We start from the raw sequence: 12214 nt of genomic DNA, 5'->3' as shown, positions 1-12214 counted from the left end.
GTGCTGCTTAATATTTCTGCAAAAACTGTGATACTAACCAATACATTTTGCATTAACTCAAGACTGAACTACGGAGCCCCAAAAGGGACCTTTGCAAAAAAAATTAAAATACACAGATGTTCGCATATGCACGAGAAACTAACACGCACTGTTGTAGCACAAAAGTGCATTGATATGATCTCAGACAAAACTGGACGCGCCCTCTCAAATATCGATGAGTGCACGGTCACTTAAATCATGTCCGTTGCAATTGCAAATCTCTGCTCTCGCTCAAAGTGTGAATGTGTGCGCACTCAAGCTGTGTCCTGTGGGCTGAAAATGAATTATATTCGCACCTGGACTTATGTTGCCTTCACATGTTATCGGAATTATCGTAAGCACGAGTTTCCTATTCAGAAATTAGACATGAACGCCTCTCAACTTGTATTTTTTACTAGGAAATTCTGAAATAATTTTGATACCAGAGTTTCTGTGTTGGGCAGGTCATAATCTTTAAACATTAGTGGACAACCATTTGCTGCTGTCAATGCTGTTCTCACAATGACTACAGTCATTTGTCTTGTTGCTAAAGTAGGCCTAATGTATTTATAGGCTAGATATGAATGATAATTTAAAAAAGTGAAAAGTGACGTGACATACGGCCAAGTATGGTGACCCATACTCAGAATTCGTGCTCTGCTTTTAACCCATCCAAAGTGCACACACACAGCAGTGAACACACACACACACCGTGAACAGCCATTCATGCTGCGGCGCCCAGGGAGCAGTTGGGGGTTCGGTGCCTTGCTCAAGGGCACCTAAGTCGTGGTATTGAAGGTGGAGAGGGCACTGTACATGCATTCCCCCGCCACCTACAATTCCTGCCAGCCCGAGACTCGAACTCACAACCCTTTGATTGCGAGTCCAACTCTCTAACCATTAGACCACTACTTCCCCCCAAACTTCCAGAATTATCAGCAAGCTACATGTTCAGCAATGTGAATGTTTATGATAGTCAACCAATATGATGCTACATTTTATTCTTTCCGATCACAAGTGCAGTATGGAGTACCTCAAGGCTCAGTACTAGAGTCATTACTTTACACGCTTTACATGTTACTCTTGGGAGATATCATCAGGAAGCATGGTGTTAGCTTTCACTGTTATGCTGATGATACTCAGCTCTATATTTCTTCGAGACCTGGAGAAACATACCAATTTGAAAAATTTACAGAATGCATAGTTGATATAAAAACCTGAATAAGGAGTATTTTCTTACTGCTAAATTCTGAAAAAAACTAAGGTGTTAATTATAGGACCTAAAAACTTTGCATGTAATAACCTAGAATGCTGTCTAAGACGATAGCTGCTCTGTCAATTCTTCTTCATCAGTTAGGAACCTAGGTGTGCTATTTGATAGCAACCTTTCCTTTGAAAACCACATTTATAGCATTTGTAAAACTAAATTTTTCCATCTCAGAAACATATCTAAATTATGACCTATGCTCTCAATGTCAAATGCAGAAATGTTAATTTATGCGTTCATGACCTCAAGGTTAGGTTATTGTAAATGCTTTATTGGGTGGTTGTTCTGCACGTTTAATAAACAAACACCAGCTAGTCCAAAATGCACCAGCTAGAACCAGGAAGTATGACCATATTAGCCCGGTTCTGTCAACACTGCTCTGGCTCCATATCAAACATTGTATATATTTTAAAATTGTCCTCCACATCCGCTGCATTCTCAAATCTCTGGCAATTTGATAATACCTCAAAATCAACTGCGGGCAGCAGATCCATTTCATATTTAGTGCCCAAACTCTGGAATAACCTACCTAACATTGTTCGGGAGGCAGACACACTCTTGCAGTTTAAATCTAGATTAAATACCTTACACATAACACACTTAAACATTTCTAATATTCAAATCCATTAAAGGATTTTTAGGCTGCATTAATTAGAAAAACCGGAAACGGGAACACTTCCCATAAGACACAATATACTTGCTACATCATTAGAAGAATGGCATCTACATTAATATTAGTCTGTTTCTGTCTTATTCCGAGGTCACCGTAACCACCAGATCCAATCTGTATCCTCTACAGGACCTATACAGCCCTGAATGTCAGTGGAGACCAGGACAACTAGATGAGCCCCAGAGACAGATCCACAGTCAAGACCTTGTCTCCTAGATGGCCACTGGGACAAGACCACAGGAAACAGATGATTCCTCTGCACAAACTGACTTTGCTGCAGCCTGGAATTGAACTACTGGTTTCGTCTGGTCAGAGGAGAAATGGCCACCTGCCTGAGCCTAGTTTCCCCCAAGGTTTCTTCTCAATTTTGTCACCGATGGGGTTTTGGTTCCTTGCCGCTGTCACCTCTGGCTTGCTTAGTTGGGGACACTTAATTTCCAGCGATATTGTTGATTTTATTGCACAGATACTATTTAAACTGAACTGAGCTGGATGATAAAACATTGAATTCAATAATGAACTGCCTTTTTGCATTATTGACACACTATTTCCCTAAATAAAGCTGTTCAGTTGCTTTGTTACAATCTGTATTGTTAAAAGCACTATATAAGTAAAGGTCACTTGACTTGACTTGACTTAAAGCACTTGAAATGACAAGCTCATAATCATGACTTCATAAGTTGGAAATAGGAAATTTCTGATAGCAAGTGAAGGCAGAATAAACACGAATGACAGATGACCGATGATCTGCACCTGGAATTATTTTGACATAAATGTATGCATTTAGCAGATTTATTTATTTATATTAATCAAATGTATATAAGAAATGGCTTGAAATGTGGTGCTTGGATGATATGTACAAATAATTAAGCTAGTCTGACTAACTGGTTGATCTAACCCCTCCAAGTGATTTATCAAAAAAAAAAAAAATATGATTCAGTTCAAGTGGTCATACATGTCTTGTGTACTTCAAATATATATAAAATATCTTCTGATTTAAAGGGGTCATCAGATGCCCATTTGATATCAGTTGATATGATTCTTTATGGTCTTAATGAAAAATCTATAACATACTTTGGTTAAAATTTCTCAATCGTGGTGTAAAAAACATATTTTTTAACCCTGTCAAAATGAGCTCTGTTTTTAGCAAGCAATTCTAGTCCATTTTGCGTTAAATGCTAATGAACTCTGTAGACCCCGTCCCTCGCTTCTTTGGGGTGATGATCAATACTGTTTACTTTAGCCATGAAAATTGCTTACTAGCACATATTAGGAAAGGCGATCTGCGTCTTCAGCGGCTCAGATGTCAGGAGTAAATGACGACTTTTATGTTCATCGTTACATCCAACAACAAAACACCTCAATTGCTTAATCTGAGACATTCTTGTCTTTCCCTGCACCGGAGTCGACACAATAGCAGACAGCTCACTCAGGACGGGTCAAAGGTAAGATGGCCTTGTCAATCAACTATTGTGGGAGTGGTCTGTGGAGAACTACATTATTCTGACAGGATTCTCAGAATAGCCTGATTTGAGAAAGGGGATTTTAAAATAGGGATTTAAAAAAAACCACTGGGTGGATTTTTATCATTATAGGATGGATGTTTACACGCACTTTGAAAACACATTTATGTTCAAACATCAACAAAAGTGAATTTTGCATCCGATGACCCTTTAAGACAGAACTATTTAGATTAAGGTTCAGATGCACTATTCCCTAAATAATTAAAATGTGTAATATATACAGTAGACTACCACCATAACAAATTTAACATATTTGTCATAACATAACATAACATTATATTCTATGTGTTTTACGAATTCACAGACAATGTAATTATTTGTAACTGTCAAATAACTGTAAATTTTTTGGGTTTTCATGAAATTTTGTTTTGTTATTTTTTATTTTTTTGCTATATGTGTTGCGTGCATCTACCATTAGGGCTGTTATAAAGAACAAATGCCTTTTCCAATATAGCAATTTGCTCTTTTAATCGAGGCAGGATTTGCTTTCTTACAGCAGTTATGTTGAGCATTGCAATTTCTTCAGTTCATATTTCAACAAATGGCATTACCTGTCCTCATACCATCTCTGACATACACATATGTATTTCAAACATATGCGATGTTTCTGACTCTGTGTTTTCTGTACTATGTTTATCCACTTGTGCTTTGGCTCATGAGAAATCGGAAACATCCCGCTGGGCACAGTTCATCCACCTCAGCAAATGAAGGCTGTTCTTACTTCATATCGGAGTATTACACATTCTTTGTGTGTGAAAAACAGCTTGAACTATCTCCGGCACTGGGACTATAACTATATATACATTTAATGAGAGCCTCTGTGGCAGAGTAATGGTTGGTTGGGTTATGGGGTATGGCACTAGAAGGAGGCATTGGTTTAGAGAAGAGGAAGGAGTGACTTGCAATGTTAATTTTTTTATATCTCTCCACAGATAAGCTGACACAGTCTGATTCAGTCCGGCTATGATCATTAGCTGTCTGTTTTCCAACGGATCCAGGCACAGTACCAGAAAGAAAATAAAACAAGCCACAAGAATCTCCTGGCTGTGTTCTCTACTCCCTTTTTTTTTCGCTCTACAACTTCTTTTGGCCCAGAGAGAGATGGGGGTGGGGTGTTGGGTGTTGGTTAGGAAAAAAGACGCCAGCATTTTTTATTCTTATTTTTAATGAAGTCTTGAGAAATGGGAGGTATTGCAGCACGGGTTGAGTTTCACATTTGGGCCCAAAACTCTTAAGCAGGAACATATGGCGCTCCTGGGCTCAGGTTACCAGGGGGGCACTAAAACGTTGAGTGAGCGAAAGAGAGAAAGACAGGGTAATACAGAGGGAGACAAGCGAAGAAGATTAAGAAAGAATGTTTGTGTATTTATGTGTTAAAAGTGAGAAGCAGAGAGCAAGAGAGAGAGAGAGAGAGAGCGGGAAACGGGTGGATAGTTCTGCAGTAGGTAAATAGAGTTCTGACCTAGGCCCAGTTATTGGGACAGCAGGCCTTCAGCTCCACAGGATTTTCTCTGGGTTTTTTTCCTTCAAGTTGGAGCAGGGAGATGGGGGGGGGGGTATTAACGAGCACCATCGTTTTTCTAATTAGAGCTTTGGGGAATATTTTTTTAAGGACTGTCGACCCTCCCTGAAGGGCTCCCTTGAGAGGCAGTGTGTGTCTGTGAGTGTGTGTGTATCTGGTGGAAGGAGAAGGGAATAAGAGATGGAGTGTGTATGAATGTACTTGCAAGTGTGTTTGCATGTCTATGCATATTATTTATTTTAATAATTATATATTTATGTGATAAAAAAAGCACTGCACTGGAAAAAAACAGGTATTTATTTACATAAAACACATTATTATTTTTTATTTTTATTTTATATATATTTTCTTTTGAAGCATGTAATGGAGTGTATGTGTTTTTGCAGTGTGCTTTTAACTCAAGCCAATCTTGTACAGCTCCAAACTTACTGAGGACACATGAAACTTACTCATACATTTGAGAGGTTGAGACACACACACTCGCCTCCATTTCATTCATACCTTCTGGATGTAAAAACACACTCTCTCTCCCACACACGCACATACTGTTAGTTCATTAGGTTTTTATGGTTAAGATCCTCTCTCTTGTTCACAGAGTTGAGGAGCAAAGGAAAATGTGTTTTCTCTTTTCTTCCTTTTCTAAACCTTTTTTTCTTCTCATTTTCTCCTTATGCTGTTTATTTTCTGCGAGTCTGCTGCTCTTGTCTTGGTTTTGATCCCCCCAGCCCCCCATTTGTGGGCCTCTACTGAGCTCAGTGGAGCAGTTTCCCGAGTCTGCCTTGATTAATGAGTGTGTGTGTATGTGTGTGTGCACGCTTAAGAGTGCATGAAAAAAAGGGTAGAAGAGAATGAGAGAGTTTGAGTCAGTGTGTGAGTGTGTGGTTCTCTTTTGGCTTTCCAGAGACCGCACATTATTTTTGTGAGGGTTTTTTATCTTCAAAGTCACTGTTTCCACAAAGTGCCTGTGTTTGCCTTGCTTGCTCGCCATTTTGAAACATTTGCAATCACAGGGCTGTTGTGGACATGATGGCAGTCTCACACTTCCAAAGTAAAAAATCAACACGACCAACACACATACTCATGCATACACACATAAACTCACACACGCTCACAGAAGGCCAGTTTGGATGACGAGGTGTTTGAGTAAACAGTGTTAATCCATAAAGTTGTTGCTCTGTGTTTATGGATACACGTTCCATCCAAATAAATCCAGAGCGTCTATCACATGCAAAACCCGTAATCAGATTCTGGAATAAATTGCAAACTGCTAAAAGTAACTTTTCTTATTGGAGCCATGTGTGGATTTGATGGGGATGGGGTGGGGGGTGTTGCAGTGGTGGGTCATAGTGAGTTGTATAGTATGAATCAAACCAGTGGAAAAAAAAAAAACAGTTTGTCTTTTCTGAGATAATATGGCTATGTGAGCTATGGCGGTGGCGTGTTTATTTATTCTCACAACTTAGTGTGTGTATGTTAATATGCAAACACACACTGAACAGATAATTATATAAACACTGTAACTCAATCATTTTTAATTTGATTATGCTTCGTTGATTGTAGTTCTTTACCTCATGAGTACACATCTATGTCGGATTTTTTTATTTTTGGCTTCAAATAAAAGTTTGCAATGTTGTGATTCACCTCGTATCTGATTGGTTTGGTTTATCACTTACAAATCATTAACAAAGACTTCGGAGAGATCCCTATGCAAAAAAATACTTCGGAAACCAATGTGTTGAAAAAGTACTATTGCACTCTATATTGCTAAATCCTGCAACTGTCCAATCAGAGCCAATCATTTCAGGGAGTTGCGGAATAATTTTTAGCTTGTTTACAAGTATATAGTTATAATCAAACTACAATGAGTTCTTACAAGACGAGATACGATCTCCATATCTGAGTGTCAGCATCTGTCAGAGTATGCGCACAACACTGAATGCTATTGTCTGGTAAATTTATGTCCAAACTGCAGTCACTTTATGACAGACTAAGCAAAAAACTTAACTTTAAAATTTCAGTCGGATTAATGCATTTCATAACATTTAAAATGTCGCTTTACTGTGACTGAAAAAAAGTGAGTGTGAGTGTGTGCAACTGAGTGTGTGCAAATGCCTTTACAAGCCTTTAAGGAAGAAAACTGTGTACCAGGTGTTTCTGATTAGGACCCCTATCAGAAAAAGACAGAGGAAGGGGGAGTAATGGTACAAAAGAAGTCCAAAACTCTCCTTTTTAACTCTGTAACCCATAGATCAAACTCCAGTCGGCTACCCTGATAGGCTCATGAATACCTCCTCCAAGCTCTCATCCCTTATCATACTGTTATTTCTACACTGATTGCAGTGGTTACATGGAAAAGACCTGATATGTGTCACACTGTGACAGCACTGATGCATATTCTCAACAGAGTGTGTGTGTGTGTTTGGGAGAGGATTTGGTGAACCACGGTGTGTGTGAGGAACATGATGTTTGAGTTATAGAGTTCTGGGTCATTTGTGTAATTTTTAAAAAAACGTTTTGTTTAATTTATGTGTGTAAGGGTTGGCCATCAGTTGAATTGATGAATTTGAACTGTATTTGACTTGATAAAACATTTCATTTGAATTTAATTCAAATACATAGTGTGTGATTAGATTTTTAGTAAATAGTTACAAAGAATATGCTGTCGTACACTAAAAGAATGAAAAACAGAAAAGGTACTGTTAGTTTTCTAGCATGACATTTTCTGTTGAGTTTAAAGACATTTTCTTTAACCAACACAACATAATATACAGTGCATAAATCAAAACATGGGGAAAACACCTGTAAAAAAATCTATACGAAAAATATATATATACCTTCATATTAACACAGTACATTGGAACCTATGGACTTTTTTTGTGGAAAATAAATATAAAGTTCTCCCAGAAAAATTATACATATATTTACCATACATACATTTATATAGTAAATTACATTTAATTTTTTTGGCTATGGTAAAACAACACCTCATATTCTAGCTCTATGTTTTACCCTCAGTTAAAGTAATTTTTGCACATTTAAGTATAATTTTGTACATTAAGATGATATTTTCGTTTAAGTCCCATTTCATGATTTCAATAAATATAATTTCTGTGTGTAGCAAGGTTGTGTACTCTTCCAATCTTATATATTGAGGTAGGTACAAAACAGGAATCAAATTTGAATTCAATGATGTAGAATTAAAATAGAATTAAATTCTATGTAAGTCTATGTTTGCATATTACAGTAACGTTTTCATTTAAGCAACTGTTTGAAATCATGTGGACTATATGCTTGACACTTGTACGCTGAGTATGGGCTCCGTTAAAAAAATAGGTATCTTGTAAGTGTGTTTGTGTGTTTGTTTGTGTGTGTTTGTTTGGCTGTATGGGCTTTTGTGTGGTTTTGGGAAACAGCATTGATTTGTGACACTGAGTTAGAGTTGGGCAGAACCAGAGTGGGTATGAAGCCTGTTGTTGGACAGCACATTGTAACTCTGTCTGCTTATTTGATAAGAACTCGTCCGTCTGGAAGGAAAATAAACAGTTGAGCGGTCTGTTGCTCAGCCTTCATAAAGGAGCTGTTACTAGAGCACAACACAATATTTACATCACTGTTTACATCTTATTACACACCCCTCTCTCTTTCTCTCACTTCCTTTTTTGTCCCTCTGATCTCTCTCTCGTTTTCTCTCTTTCTGTTTTCTTCCTCTAACAGTGGCCAAACTGAAGAAGAACTGTATTATTTGATTGAGTGTGGTCTTTTTCTTTTGGATATGAACATTGTAAAGTCAACATAATGTCAATAAAATGGGTTGCAAATTCAGTTTCATGTTGAATTCAACCTCTGTTTGTGCAACCCATGCAGGGTATCATCGTTGAAACATCGCTGCTAATGGTGCTACTTGACACTACACACTGTGGTAATTAGAAGTATAAAAATATGTGTATATATATTGTATATTCTATCATATTGTGAGAATGATAGCAAACAATATGCAAACAATAGCAAACAATATACTTCAAGGGGAAGTCGTGGCCTAATGGTTAGAGAGTCGGACTCCCAATCGAAAGGTTGTGGGTTCGAGTCCTGGGCCGGCAGGAATTGTGGGTGGGGGGAGTGCATGTACAGTTCTCTCTCCACCTTCAATACCACGACTTAGGTGCCCTTGAGCAAGGCATCGAACCCCCAACTGCTCCCCGGGCGCCGCAGCATAAATGGCTGCCCACTGCTCCGGGTGTGTGCTCACAGTGTGTGTGTGTGTGTGTGTTCACTGCTCTGTGTGTGTGCATTTCAGATGGGTTAAATGCAGAGCACAAATTCTGAGTATGGGTCACCATACTTGGCTGAATGTCACTTCACTTCTTCACTTCTCAAAGATATTGCCATTATCTATAAAATGGTCTAAAAGGAGTGTGTGGGTAGCAAAACAAAATTGGTACTAAGATTGAGCCCTGTGGGACCCCACAAGTTAAGAGAATTGATGAGAAGCAAATAATTCCGGTGACAATGTAATCAGTCAAAATGTTTGTCTAGGAAGTGTTTCAGGCTATTCTACCAGTCTCTAATCGTCTCTGTATGTTCATTTAACACTTGTGTGTGTGTGTGTGTGTGTGTGTGACAAAAAGAGAGTGAAAGTCAAGAGGTAATGTAAGAGAAATGGGATTTAGTTTCCATGTGTTTATTTACGATGGTCTGTGTAACCCTGCCTTTGGCTATGAGTGACAGATAGAGATCAGAGGGTCTCTTATCAGTCGAGTTTCTCTGGAATGGTCGGACTGTTCTACAATGCAGGGCCTCGGGAAGTCGTGCCGAGATGTTATTATGATGGCATTTCACTGGTTTCCGTGACAGGACTTAAATATCTCAACACAAAAGAACATTCACAATTCATACATATTCCAAACAGACGTTAAATGTGTATATTACCTACAAACTGTAACTCCATACCTGAAAAACAACATTAAAACACTCACTTGTGCAAATTATAAGCTAAAGCATTGTGCAAACATTTGTAAAAAAAAAAAAAAAAAAAAAAAAAAACGCCTATGAGTGCCCTGGGTGCATATGGCCGGCACTTAGATTGAATGATTTGTCAAGAAGGTAATTTTGCTTGCGTGTGAGCTTTTGCTCCCAGGTTGTGTATGAGGATCTGTGAGAAATCATTTTCCGAGCCTGTTATTTGTACCGGGTGAGATCATGCTCCATTGCTGACATTGAACATAAAGAGGCATTGAGTAAAATAGAAACCTAGTCCAAGAGTGGAGGTACACACACATGTACGAAGAGAGGTAGATTTACAGAGGTCTGCGCACACACAAACTCACTCAGGTACACAACCATATACACAGATACAAGGCTACATTTATTCACCTAGGAGGACACACACACTGGGAGTGGACCGTCAGTGTAGTGGAGAACCAGAGGACCATGGGGACTATCGTTTTCCTCGTTAATTATGACCATCTGGCAAGCCCAGAGTCCAGGAACTGTGAAGGGTGGAGGAATGGAGAAAGAGTGAGGGTAAGACAGGGAGGGGCAGCACAGGAGAGACAGGAATCAAGATAGAGAACTTTGTGTAGGAGGGCAGGGAATGTGGATGATAAAACCAGGTGCGTCAATTGAAAAAGATAGAAGACACCTTAAATCTCCAGCATATGTCGTCTTTAATTCCCTCTAATACCTTCTGCAGTCCACCTTAAATCTTCCGGACTTTAACCTCCCCTGACATCTAACCTGGAAACCAGATGTCTTCCATTACGGACAAAACATTATTCTCCTATCACAGCCCCTCGACACTGAACACCATCATTTATTGTTCAAAAATGGTCAAAGATAGGTTATTTCTGACCAGCAATGTTGAAAATTAAATGCTGAATGAGGGATAGTTCACCAAAAAATTGAAATACTGCCATCATATACTCACCCTCATGTTGATCTAAAATTGTATGATTTTCTCTCTTCTGTGGAACGCAAAAGAAGATATTTTGAAGAATGTTTCTTTTTGTCTATATAAAGTCAACAGGGTCCAAAATGACATTTTTATTAAAATAATGAAAAATTAATTATATACAAATTATCTTGTTTTTAATCCTGTTTATTTGTTGTTAATTAATACATGAATGTATTTTAGAGTAAGTGTTATTTTAATATTATCTATGTACTGTTTGAATATTAAATTTATTAAAATTAGTTTTTATGTTTTCACTTAAATTTTGGTTTAAGTTTTGTTATGTGCTTTTGTCAATTTTTAAAATGTCTATTTAGCTTCATTTTTATTTCAGTTTTAGTCTAAATAATTTTAGTTAAATTATTAACTTAACTATTAACCAATTTCAGTCAGTTGCCAAGATGTTTTTGAAGTTTCAAAGTGTTTTTTTAAAACAATATTTTCTGTCAAAAAATTAAGCCCTTATAGTTCATAATAAAAAATAACCCATAAAAACACAGGAGACACAATGACAAATACATGCCAACTGAAGAATGCATTATAAAAAAAAATGCTAAAACCACATTGTTATTTTTTGCAAACAGGATGCAAATGAAAACATTCCTGATTTCATTAACCCAAGTTAAGTCCAGGCCAGATCAGGTTAGGGTTATTCTGAAATGCTCCCCCAATTCCTCTGCTCTGAGCCTAGTCGAGCGACACTGGGATTTCAAGGGCTCCAGGTCCAATTACTGCAGTCAGCCGCATCTGGAGAAAGTTAACAGGCCGATCCAATCCAACTGCGCCACGGCAACACACGCCCCAGTTTTGACGACACAAGGAATAATAACAATAAAAGCATATCGTGCACACACACACATATACTCTCCCATCCAGAAAAATAATAACAGCAATAATACAGCAGGAAATGAAGAGTCACAGAGGGCGGGGCACATTATCACAGAGCTTTGCGCAGGCCGTTCTGTGTATATACCAGCATGAAATAGGATTTTGTGCAATGTTTCGCTGATAGGATTGTGATTTATATGTTTCAGTAGTGTGCATGCATTAACATTTGTACAATTTGTTTGTTTACATGACTTTTCTAAGCTGCAATAAAGCAAATATAATATATTTGAGCTCTTTTTACTAATAGTTGGGTTTAGTTCTGTGTATGAAGACTTAAAGGCATAAAGTCTAGTCCTCTTTGCAGTTTATCCTGTCAGGGAACCACCCAGCTGAAGCTATAACGTATCTGTTCTTACTCTTTTACTGTATTTGATGAAAT

The sequence above is a fragment of the Carassius carassius genome, chromosome 42, assembly GCF_963082965.1.
Source record: "Carassius carassius chromosome 42, fCarCar2.1, whole genome shotgun sequence".
Lineage (NCBI taxonomy): Eukaryota > Metazoa > Chordata > Actinopteri > Cypriniformes > Cyprinidae > Carassius > Carassius carassius.
The sequence above is the reverse complement of the archived record's forward strand: the minus strand, read 5'-3'. Positions refer to the sequence as shown.